The 12,602-nt window shown below is 31.6% G+C and overlaps 1 protein-coding gene across 1 annotated transcript in view; it reads left to right on the top strand.

The window, feature by feature from the left end:
• LOC129218418 (E3 ubiquitin-protein ligase arih1l-like) overlaps nt 1-12,602 on the top strand; it is a 309,026-nt gene that overhangs the window by 178,272 nt on the left and 118,152 nt on the right. The gene's annotated exons all lie outside the window — the stretch shown is intronic.

Below are 12,602 nucleotides of genomic sequence, written 5' to 3'. Positions count from 1 at the left end.
ATGAGTATCGCGGGATTAAAGGGCCATGTGGACAATTTACAGGCAGGCTCTAGTACTAAAATATCACATTTGTTTTATAAACAAACGTTCTTCCATTAGTATTTTATACCGAACTTATGAGGATCGTTAAACTAAAAGAAAAAAAAAAAGCTGAAAAAAGGGCTTAAAGTTTACACTTTTTCAAACGTGTAGGTTCGTTGCGCGATCGGAAGATATTGTTTTATTTCAAAAAGATATTTTTTTTTCTCTTTGAAGTCTTCACTAAACGTAACTTCTCCGTTCTGTAGCCTGAAAAAGTGCATTGATCCAAAAATGTTAAAAATTCGGAAAAATCCTAAAATTCTCAACTTTTTCGATTTTTTAGGCTTGGTTCTGGATCTGAAGGTATTATTCGATTTCAATTTTTTTTTTATTTCTGAAGGTTTCATCAATCGTAACTTTTCCATATTCGAAGCTTAAAAAGAAACATAAAACAAAATTTTTGAAAAATCACTAAGAAAACACGACATTTTCCATTTTTTCAAATATTCAGGCTCGTTGCGGGATCGGAAGATATTATCCGATTTTAAAAATCTTTGTTTTGTTTTGTAAGTCTTCACCAATCGCAACTTTTCCGCACTATTACGATTCGAAAATAAAAACTTTGTTTTTTTCGTTCCACCCTATTGTATATATCTAGTCGAAGTATAAATACTTAATTTAAGAAGTTAAAATTTTTCAAAATTTATTATTGAATCAATTCATATAACTTTTACCTTTTAAACTTTTTTTTTAATACTTTGAGTGAAATATCTATCTTTTTTTTTTTTTTTTTTTTTTCATTTTTTACGAGTTTTATTTTTTCTAAACAAATTAGAATGTGTTTATTTTCTTAAATAAGTGCTTTTTAAAAGTCCCTTTATCGATTATTTTTTTCAAAAGATTCTAGCAGAATGGAAATAAATATTTAAGAAGTTAAAATGTTTGTAATTGTAATGATTGAATCAAATCATATAACTTTCACCTTTTAAAAAATCTTTTTTCTTTATACTTGGAGTGAAATATCTTTTTCCTTTTTAAAATCTGCCACAAAATTTGAAATAAAAATTTTTAAACGAAAAGCTTTCTCTTTCTGTAACCAAGCAAAAATAAAGTTCCTTAGCATCATCCCATTTGCATAATATTTCTTTTTGAAATAAGAAAATTTATGCAAGTTCCAACTCTTTGAATAAAGTGCTGAATAAGACTTACAAGAAGGAAAGTCCAGAGTTTCGCCAAAAATTGAACGCCTTTATTTGCATCGAGTTCACAAAGCGAATTTTACTCAAACAGTTATTTAGCTAATGATATGCGTTTTTCCTCTTCTGATTGCTTATTTTGATAAGAATTTCAAATAGAAATTTAATAATATGGCAAAGAACAAAGCAGTTCTCATTACGAGTAAGTTTCACTGATAATGAAATCTACATTAAAAGTATCTTCCAGCTTCGTCCTTATAGACTAACAAAGCTCTTTATTTTATTTTGTGTTTTTATTTTTTAAATACAATAATTTCTCGGTTATTCCCGAGCGGATTATTCGTGTTGCGGATTATCCGCAAGTCAATCGACAATTGGAACATGTGTTTTCGAAGCAAAAAGAAAATAACAATAAACTGTTCTTTTTTTTGTCAAAGAATTGTGAATTTAAATTCAGTTTTTTTTTTTTTTTTGGATTTATTTTTTGTGCTTTCTTCATCGTACGTATTTGCTCTTTATTGTTGCTAAGTTCTGTTGTGCTAAAATACAAAACATTTTTACAATACTGTATATATTTTCACTGCTTGTGGAAAGTATTATGCACCAATACAGCTACGCTTTTAAGGAAGGACAATTTTTACCTTATTTATTCCTGATTTTTAGCTGTTTGCTGTTTATCCGCAATTTTTATCATCCACGGCAATTCCATGGATAATCGAAAGTTTACTGTAGATAACGTTCAAAATCCAGTTTTATCGCGGATTCTCTGTATGGCTCGTCGTTGGGTGAACTGAAATTTGTATATGTGGTGGCTATTTGGAATCAGCAATTATTATAGAATCCTCCCCTCTCCCGTTCACGTGAGCACAACTCTAGGAAAGGAGGCTACACTCCTACTAGGTACTGATGACGCTTGAAGTCTTAACGAAATTCCAACTAAATTATTACCATTTTTATTATTACTTTTATTTGTGTAAAGGATAATCGTTAAGGGTTCAAAAGCAGAACAAGTGTTTTGAATACTAAATATTTGGGTCTATAACTAGGGTGGGGAATTTTTTTAGAAATATTACCAGTTAAGTATGTTTTTGACCAGCCACCAATAAAGTGGGTGCGCCAAATGAGGCTATGTAGACCAATAAGGCTAGTATGCCGTGTTTCCTATATAAGATTACAAAAATTATCTAGATTGTAATTTTATCGTCATCAGAAATCCTAACTGACGATAAAGCATTATCAACAAGGATGTGTTATCAACAGACAAAAGTGTAGCAACGGTTATGACAGAGTTTTGTCAAAATTTCCTGATCTTATTATACAGTAAATTTTGTTACTTCATGGTTTACTGTAATTTACCAGCATCAAAAAGTTGTTAATTGCTCTAGAAAACTTAATTTATGTAATTGACGAATCCAAAAAGAAAAATATCGCCATGCTCAGTCTTTTTCTCCTGCGATTTGATAACTCTAGAAAAGTAGATTGTAACTCAATAAAGCCATGGCTTTATTGGGACTACAATGTCCTTATTACGACACCGATGGTTCGGATCGTAATGATCTTGCGTCGTTATGGTCGGGATATGATCTTACGCTGCATATGCTGTACATATGAGGCAGCGTGAAGCAAAAGGATGCAAGTGCCAAAATTAAAAATTAGAAGATAACCAGTATAAATGGTAGCAGAACCTTTCCTCTATTTTAGGGCTAGAATAAGTACTAGTAGCTCTGGTGGGTGCTGCAGCGTGATTTAGCAAAAAATTCAATTAAATTGCTCCTAGGATCAGAATTTTTAACGTGTTTTACTCGGAACTTCAAAAAGACCACTTACATCCCTTGGCTTCCCGATGCCTCATATGTGCATGAATTGTGTGCAGGAGTGACCAAAAACTGAAAATGACTTCTCAGTGCTCCGAATTTGAAGATTGATCTTTCTTTTTTTTTCCATTGAAGTAAATATAGTATTTTTGATAATTTGTTCGAGTTTATCAAATGGGATTTATATGTTTTTATATTGACGATAAATAACTTTGTTTTTTTTCTTTGCTTGATAGTACGTTTTGGGCGTTTTTCCAGAGTTTGCCTTATGGGAGATCCCTGTTCCTAATCAAGCCAAACCGCCTTTCTTTCTTAAAACCACTGAAAAACATAACTGAAACTTAACTTTGTACATGGAATATTTCTTTTTCTTATTGTTTTAAATCATGTGATGAATGTTCAAAACTTGGAGCCAATTACGTCACAAATGAGTGAGATACTAGGACACGAACCTTAGGTTGCCCTTAATTAACACATTTACCTTATATAATGCATAAACTATAATCTTAGTTAAGAAATACGACGTATTAAGTTAGGTGAACTGAAAGTTATTAATGCAGGATCGTTTAAGAAGAAATTTGGTGCAAGTATTTTTTTTTATATACACATTATTAGAGCTTGTATTTATTGATGACCTAAAGTAATTAATGCTAGTGGCCGTAGCTAAACACACCCTCAAAAATATGATAAAGAAGAAAAGAACCTTTATAATGTAAAAGATCTATATAATTAACAATTTGTATCGAAATATTATTACTTTTCTAAAATTTACGTATACTAAAATATTTTTGTTAAGAGAGAAAAAAAGACATCCCTAAAATATAAAGAAGTTAAAAAAATGAAAAATACATAAACTCACCATACAATGTTTTTAAAAACACTATAAACTGAAAACATTCTGGATCAAATGATTCGAATTTTGAGGATTTTTAATTTAAAATCTGAATCTTAGGTGATGTAATTTATTATTATTATTATTATTTTTAACCGAAGGGAATAAATGTCTTCGTTACATACTGCAGTGCATAGGACTGCGATTTATAAGGTCGATGCCAGTGCTATGGCATCGACGATTTACTGATTAACTTAAAATCCACTCGCTATGTCAGAAAAAAAAACACTCAAGTTTAGCTAGTTAACTCAAACAATTCCACACCCCCGTGTATAACAGTAATGAGTACTTGAAATACCATCGGTTAATTTTTCCTTATATTTCTTTTTTCCTTATGTTATACATTTTTCTGCAACTAAGTTCAATCTCAAAAGCTAATAACTTAAGCATTTTTATTACCTGTTTTAACTCTTTTACTATTTTTGGAGCGTTTATTGATTATTTCATCACGCTTTGCTGACGTTTGCGCTCTTCCTTACGTGCTCTTATGGAACATTAAAGAATTAATTTATTCACTAACGTTTGACGCATAGAGCGAAAAACTCTGCAAACTAGCTCTTTTTGACTTTGATTTAAATTGACTCATTTGAACGTTTAGTGCAAGATATGAACACTTGAAAGGGAAAAAGAAGCATTAATCAGTACGTTAAAAACATTGAAATTAAATTTATTTTCTTTTTCTTGTATAACATCCTTCCTAATACGAGTTCCGTCGCTGATAATCTTTTGTTGAAAGTTTAGTTGCAACTTTGGTTATGATTTTTGAAAAATATTGTAAGATTAGAAAAGGTCTACAAATGATATCACGCTTTGGGGAGGGAGGGGTTCCGGGAAATTGTTTCAACTTGTGACAAAGAGGAGGTAGGGGGTAACAGGAAGTGGAGGTCCACAAATGATAGGGGGGCTTTGAGGGGGAAAGGGGTTTCGGGAAGTTGTGACAGTTTGTGACAAGGAAGATGGTGGATGTAAGAAGTGCGACATCACACGTTTTGTGTTAACAATATGCTTATGAAAAACTGTGTGGCATGTGATAAAGGGTGGGAGAGGTAAAGTGAACTATGACACTTTGTGACAAAAGGGGGGAAAGGGGTCAAATTCGTTGAAATTATGCGTGACATCATAAATGGACTGCCCGTTATGATTCTTAATGTGAAAAAAATCTGAATGTAGGTACGTTTACTTAAGTGTTCAAATGTATAGTAACAAAGATTTAAAAGAAAAAAAAAAGTTTGTAGTACTGATTTATGTTTTCTTCAAAATGTAATCGATTGTTATGGAAGCTATTATGATTGCTCAAAGTTTTATTATGCTAAAAACAAGACAATGTTCTCAAAAAAAGTACGATTATATTATCATATGTTTCTTTGCTGAAATTAAACTCTCATCATCATTGAATCTTAAGCGCACTATTCAAATTAACTGATACTTTGTAATGCGACTAGAACCATTTTCAGTAGCTGTTATAAAGATGATTAATTAGCCAAAATGATTATCATTCCAAATTTTTGAAAAAGTTATTATAATTAACTCTAATGGAAGAGATTACTATAGTTATGCAGAGTTTGATTCATTAAGAAAACGAGCTGATGTGTGCCTCACATGACTTCCTTTTGCTCCAATTTGATGTCATTTTTCCATTATTGGTAATTTTAATGTGATTCAATAGTTTACTCTCTAAATATTACCAACAGTGGCCAAATTAAAACCAGATTTTTTAAAAAAAAATCGCCAAATATGTCGTCAAGTTGGCGACAAAACTTGGCGACCAAAAGACTGGCGATGTATCGCCAAGTGTCCGCCAAATTGTAACACCACTAGAGTTTACATCGAAATTAACAGTGATTCCCCCCCTCCGCAAAAAGGGGCTAAAGACCCCTTAGAAACACCCGAATGCAACCAAAAGGGGGAGGTGCATAACTAGACCCCACTCGGAGTCTACGTACCAAATTTCAACTTTGTAGGACATACCGTTCTTGAGTTATGCGACATACGTACGCACATACGCATATCCGCACATACACACATACATACCAGGGTTGGCTTTCTGCCGGCAGAAACTAGTTTTTGCCGTGCCAGTGGCAGAAACTGGTTATGACCGGTAAAAACCGGCAAAAACTTAAAAGCATCTTTAATTACTTAAGTGATTGCTAAATGATATTTGTTTAAGTAAACTAAAAAATTAAATTTCATTTCATCATTTAAAAAAAAATCCTATGCTAATGCCCTTGATTTAGTTCGAGAAGGGAACTTTTCAATTGCAGATGCTCGTAATGTTTGGATTAATCTAACAAAGGACGAAGAATCATATAGGTGCTCAGGAAAGAGGAGCGACATACAAAATTAAAAGGCATTTCTGATTTTAATTTGCTTATTTATATGCTTCATCTAAATTGTTTGTGATCGAAATTATCACGTGCTTCAAGAATAAAGTGCCAGAATTTTACTTGCCAATATTAACATATATTTTGTACCTAATGTCATAGCTTTGCAAAACAAATTGGCCCTACTTCACGAAACTTATTTTTCCAGTTGAATTTCTCCCACTACCCCAGTTACTACAGTTAAAAAAAAAATACAATAGATGAAAGTTTCACGAACATTGCTTCTTCTTTCATGCATTGCCTGCTAGCTCTTCTGTTGCAGGAATATTTTAAAGTTTCTCATTTGTACATATTAGATTGAGAAACTGTTTAGATTTTAGAAACCACCTTTTCTAAGAAGCAACTGTAGGGTCCAAACAATGTAACATGTGATTTTAAATTGTGGTAATATCGTAATTAAAGTGTGCTTTGGTTAAAAATTATTTTTTCCATGCACATTCCTATTGCATGTCAATAATTTACTTTTTTTTTTCATTTTGTGAGTTTTTGCCAGTTTCTGCCACAAATGTGGCAGAAAGTGGTTTTTGCCATGCCGGTTCTAACCGGTTTCTACCAGTGGTTTTAACCGCCTCGGCAGAAACTTGCCAACCCTGATACATACGTACATACAGACGTCACGAGAAAACTCGTTGCAACTAACTCGGGAATCGTCAAAATGGATATTTCGCGTGTCTGTACGTTCTTAGGCACTTATCCACGTGTGGTCGAGTCGAAAAAAAAAATTAACATGAGCAAAATGAAAATTAAGGTCGATTTTTGAGTGAAAATTTTTTTGCGAATACAATACTTCCTTTTTAGTAAAAGAAAGTAAAAACAGATGTCTTCAACTGATGGACTTGATCACCAAAGGCAATTAAAGAAAATTGATTTTAACTTGGTTGGGTTGATTGAAAAATGTGAAACGTAGAATTTTAAAATGGATATGAATTAAAGTTAATGGCGATTGAAAGAATGATCTAAAATCATTCAACTTGCAGTTGCACACACGTGTACGAATACTGAAATTAAGTAGGGGAAGCAGACGTTACTGTAATTCATTTTGTTCATTTTTTACGTTTTTCTGAACCATTAATCCATGACTATGTTGAAACAAACAACATTTGCAAAAAACAAGCTGTATTGCCAGGCGTTTTCTCGAAAATAAAAGTTGAATCAAGTGACGTAAGTTCGACAAAGGTTTAAGTAAAAGAAAAGAAAAAAAAAACACACACACACACACACAACATCCAGCATCCAGCCCCGGGGAATTTATTTGAATTTTAATACCTTGAACTGAAATAATGTTTTTAGCATTCACGAATTGCGATAGGACCCTTCATTGCTCCTATTGCTGTCATAATTGTGAAAAACATATTTTGAATTCAAATGTTAAAATTCAAATGAATGCTAAGGGCTTGATGCAGTATGCTGTTTTTGTCTAAAGAATATTGTGTAAAGTCGGTCGGGTGGGGATATAAATCAAGTAGATTCTTGATTTATATCCCCACCCACGGACAAGGACACCACCGCGCAGGAGAAGGAACTGCTCGCGGATGCTCGTAGACCAGAGGAATTTGCAATATGAACAAATAAAATTAAAGCCGAAGAAACTTCAACAACGGTTAAGGGAGACTAGTAAACAAATCCTGAAAAATATTCAAAAAAAAAGAATAGTGTCAAATTTTCCTTTAAAGTAGAAAAAACCGTTTTTATAACATAAAGTTTAAATTTAGATCGTTATAGATGTTGCACTAAATTCTAAAAATTAAGTCATTGTTGTAAATAGGTGTAAACATTCCTTTTCATGGATTTTCTAGGGGGGGAAAGACCACTACGGTAATTCCTGGGCATCAAAGGGACCTCTGTGCCAAATTTGACAAAGATCCGACGAAAACTGGATTTCTATAAGACTCAAAAAAGAGGCACTATGTATTGCGTATCATAATATGAAGTATCAACTTTCTAAAAAGTTTACTTGTGTTTTAAAAATAATGATTTGAACGTGTTTTGGGCACGATCGTACGATCACGCCCGAAACACGTGCTAATTATTATTTTTCAAGCACGATTTTTTTTTTCTTTGGAAAGTTGATGCTTCGTATTATGGTACATAATGTTTCCTTTATTCGAATATATCATAATAAAAGCCAAAGTTTAAAATTCCGAGAATAAAATGCAAATATATGCCCAAAAATATCAAACTCGTGCAAATAGATTGAGCAATTAAAAACATATGCACCCGCACATACATCTATTTTTATATGTCTTTGCCTCAAAGCAACAGTAGAATATTTTACTCTTTTTTCTGGGCATAGATGCCTTACTATTGCTCCGAAGCGACAACATATGGGTAAATATTCTCTGAAATAAAATTCTAGTTTTATTTATTTATTTTTATTATTTAAATTTTAAACGCTGTAAAAAGGTGTAAATAACTAAATGTATTAATTTAATGAATACAGTTATTCAGCCAAGTCATTCTAAGAAAAGTAATTGATACATCATTATTACAATTTTCGATAATTACTATGATACATCACTTTATTAGCATTATTCTGTAATTTATTACCATTTTTTGCATAATTACATATCGATTATTTCCTATTAAAAGCATATTTCTCCCGTCGTCTTTTAAAAAAAAAGCTTATTAAAATTTAACTTACTTGAATGAAAATGATTTTAATAAGCAACGACTTCGCAATAGTAAAGAATTTGTGTGATTAATATTACAAAGCTTGCATCAGCCCCCTTCAAATAAGAGACATAATAGACTTTGAAGCTCAGCCAAAAGCTATGAATTATTCAATAAGGGCAGGACGGAAAAGAACGATTTGCTCTTAATTTAAGCTTTCTCCCACTCAGCCTCACCGTTACTTGAATCGATTTTATTGATATTGTGGTCAATCCTTTTGTATAGTTTTCTAAACTCTAGGGAACTGATGAATTTTTAATGTCGAATATTGTAAAGTCTGACTTAGTATACATCTTAAATAAATTTCTGAAGGGGGATATGTAGCTTATGCATGCTAAAAAAGTGAAGTTTTTCAAAATGTTATGCGAAAGGTGATGAAGATTTTTTTGTGTGTAGAAACATAAAATAATATGCAGCATACAGGCTGAACAATCGACATCTTTCGTTGTGCAATTACTAAGTACTCATGTTATAGTTCAGAAAAATCATTCTCAATAAAAGACTTAATAAATACGGCAAAGGAAAATTACGCTAGAAGTGGTGCCCAACCATTTTTTCCTGCCCGCGGGCCGGATCCCATATTAAAATCATTCTCATGGGCCAGAACATACTTAAAAAAAGGCAAAATATTTCATTCTTCTCTAAATATGGACAAGAAAAAAAAATACAGATCAATAATTGTTGTTATCAGTTATTTAAAGCTTATTTTATTAGCACTTTTCAGAAACCGATTTCTGAATATTTGGCTCCAAGTTTGGGACATTGTCACTAATCGTGCTTTTCGATTTGTAACACTGAACAAAGCAACGAACCACATGGATCAGCTTCACGGGCCGGATGTGGCCTGCGCGCCGTAGGTTCGGCACCAGTGCGCTAGACCATTTAAATGTTATTCAGTGTGAAACCATTTTGGGATTCATTTGAGAGCCACTAAAATTTTATAAATTTTCTAAAAAAGTTTTCCCAAAGAGGAATTCATAATCTACGATAGTAAATTCTACGCAACAATAGTAATCATCATCATCTTCAGCAAAGACCAGGTTAAAATCCTGTATCGGCTTCTTGGTCCATCCACCGTTTGCTAGACTTGCCAGAATCTCGCTTAGCTCTCGATAGTCTTCCTCTTTTCATGCGTTGGACATAATAATACGAGGCAAATTTTTCTCTTTTGTTTTTCTTGTTATACCAAGGAAAAGGACAAATGGAACTTCAGATTTTAAATTACGATTCAGTTTCCATTGCAGATCTTACGCTGCAAAAAGGACATAATTGGTATGTAGGCTGACACTGGAAAATGTTAAGAAATAAAGAGTAGGTATTTAAAAGACTACGGAGAATACAATCAGCAGAAATGAAAAAAGAGACACTAGAAAAAACAAGTTAAATTTTCATTGGAAAAATTCACAAACATATCTCAAACTTTTATGCAAAAAACATTGCGCACTATAGCACGTGTATCTTGATTAGAAAGGAGTCATGTGCATCTCCTGATATAGTTTTATTTCGTTAAAAAAAATTTAAATAATAATAATTAGGGCCCATCAGCGGATTTCGATCATGTATTCTGCTTACATGTAATTTGAACTACTTGAGGAATGACGTTACTAGATGAAATGATCAAATAAAAGTGAATTTTTAATTTCAAATTATAAAGTGTACTTTTTTATATTTTTTAATGAAAATCACGATGAATATTCTTGCTTCTTTTCTGTGTTTCAATAAATGTCCACTTATTTATTCATTTATTTATTTATTTTGTAGTAAGTCCTGAGTTCCGTTTCTAAAATAAAAACTAACTGTCCGTGCTAAGGGGAAAGAATTATCTTTAATGAATCAATGTTAAAAATGGCTCCGAGATTTTCAGTTCTTTCTTTAGACCAGTTTTAAAGGTACCAGAAATTGGTAACACAATGCTCTAATCTTTTTGAAAAGATCAATTCGATAACTGATTGGTTTCTCATGGAACGAAAACTAAGACTATACGATACTTCTTGACCACGTAACATTACCTAACTGAATTCTGTTCTGTATCAAAACCTGTAAAGTGATTGCAAGATAAGCTAAAGAGCATTTCATTCAAAAATAATAATTTGCATTAATTTTTGTGCATTCTGAGATCATGCGAACGAAGTATGAGTTAAGGGGTGTAAGTATATTGCTTTGCGAAATCACTCTTTTAAATATATAAAAATCTTTGAATTTTTTAACGGAATCGCTAAAAATTGAAGAACCTATATTTCGTTTTATTTAAGTGTTTATTTAAGTTCAGTACTGGGGCATTTAAGTCAAAACCTTTCTCCCAAGAAAAAAAAAACTTTTGCCGTCGCCTGTAAAGATCTTTTTAATGTGTAAATATACTCAAGAATCGGGACTTAGTGTCACTTCTGAAACTTCAAACTCTGTTTTAGTCGTTAAGTTCATGGCGTTAAGAACCTCAGGCGCCTAGATGTGTTTTCAAACTCAGATAGGCTAAGTGAGCGGATAAGGAGTTGGGAAAAGTTTTCAGAAGAAAAACAAAGCAACTATTTTCCCCAAGAATGTTAAATTCACATTATATTTTCATAGAATCTGTAGGGTTCAATGAAACTTTAAAATATAAACTTTGAACTTTCCTCTAAACCTCATTTGATATATATATATATATATATATATATATATATATATATATATATATATATATATATATATATTATATACCAAAAGTTCCACCCCCTTCCCCGGACAATAACGTTTAATACTTGAACTAAAATTACTTAATCAAACAGAAAAGTAGTTATCTCATTGACTTATAATTAGTGTAAGAAACATATTGGAAAGCGAAACGTATTAACTTATTGCAAATCACAGTTGAATGAAGTAAATTGTTGAATTATGCAAGGATTAGGAGAAAAACATGTTATTTTAAAAGTAAACCTTAATTTAAATAGTGAGCTAAATTAATTGCAGATTCTTGGAAAGTTTGTCTAGTTTTTACTGAAAGATTTTTTAAACTTTCATTTAGTATTATTATTTTCATTGTAACCATTTATTTATTTGTATAACAATTTGTCTTGATGACATAGGTACATTCACTGCATAATTTAATTTCATGTCAGATTCTGTAATATGCATCACTCCATGTGAAATCAATTGGCAGTCAACCTATTCATCTCTGATTTTCATCCCTTCATTTGGGTGTATTATCAAAGTGCATTTAATTTCTTTTTGCAAAATTTTTAAAAGGAAACTATATGAAAAAATGTTTAAATTTTGTGAAACAAAATTTCTTCAGAAATTTAAAACTATACATGTTAAATTAAAGGGAATTTTATTTTCTTTAAAATGAGCTAACATGCAACTCTGTACAACTTGATGTATCACTTTTTAAAGCAAATTTTTGCATAAATTGTAAAAAATTGTCCTACATTATTTATTTACTGTAACTGTTGATTCATTTATTGTCCAACTCTGAAAATTTGTGAATGTATCCATTAAAATACATTTAAAAAATTGTTTTTTTTTTTCTCAAAATTTTTAAAAGGACACTTTTCTTCGCAAAGGTTTGAATATTGAATTTCTAAATTTTTTGAAAAAAGATTTTTTTGAATATTATTCAAATAATAAATCAAATTAAAGTGCAAATAATTGT

This window comes from Uloborus diversus, chromosome 3, assembly GCF_026930045.1.
Source record: "Uloborus diversus isolate 005 chromosome 3, Udiv.v.3.1, whole genome shotgun sequence".
Lineage (NCBI taxonomy): Eukaryota > Metazoa > Arthropoda > Arachnida > Araneae > Uloboridae > Uloborus > Uloborus diversus.
Note: the sequence above shows the minus strand (reverse complement) of the source record. Positions and strands in the feature narration are given on the sequence as shown.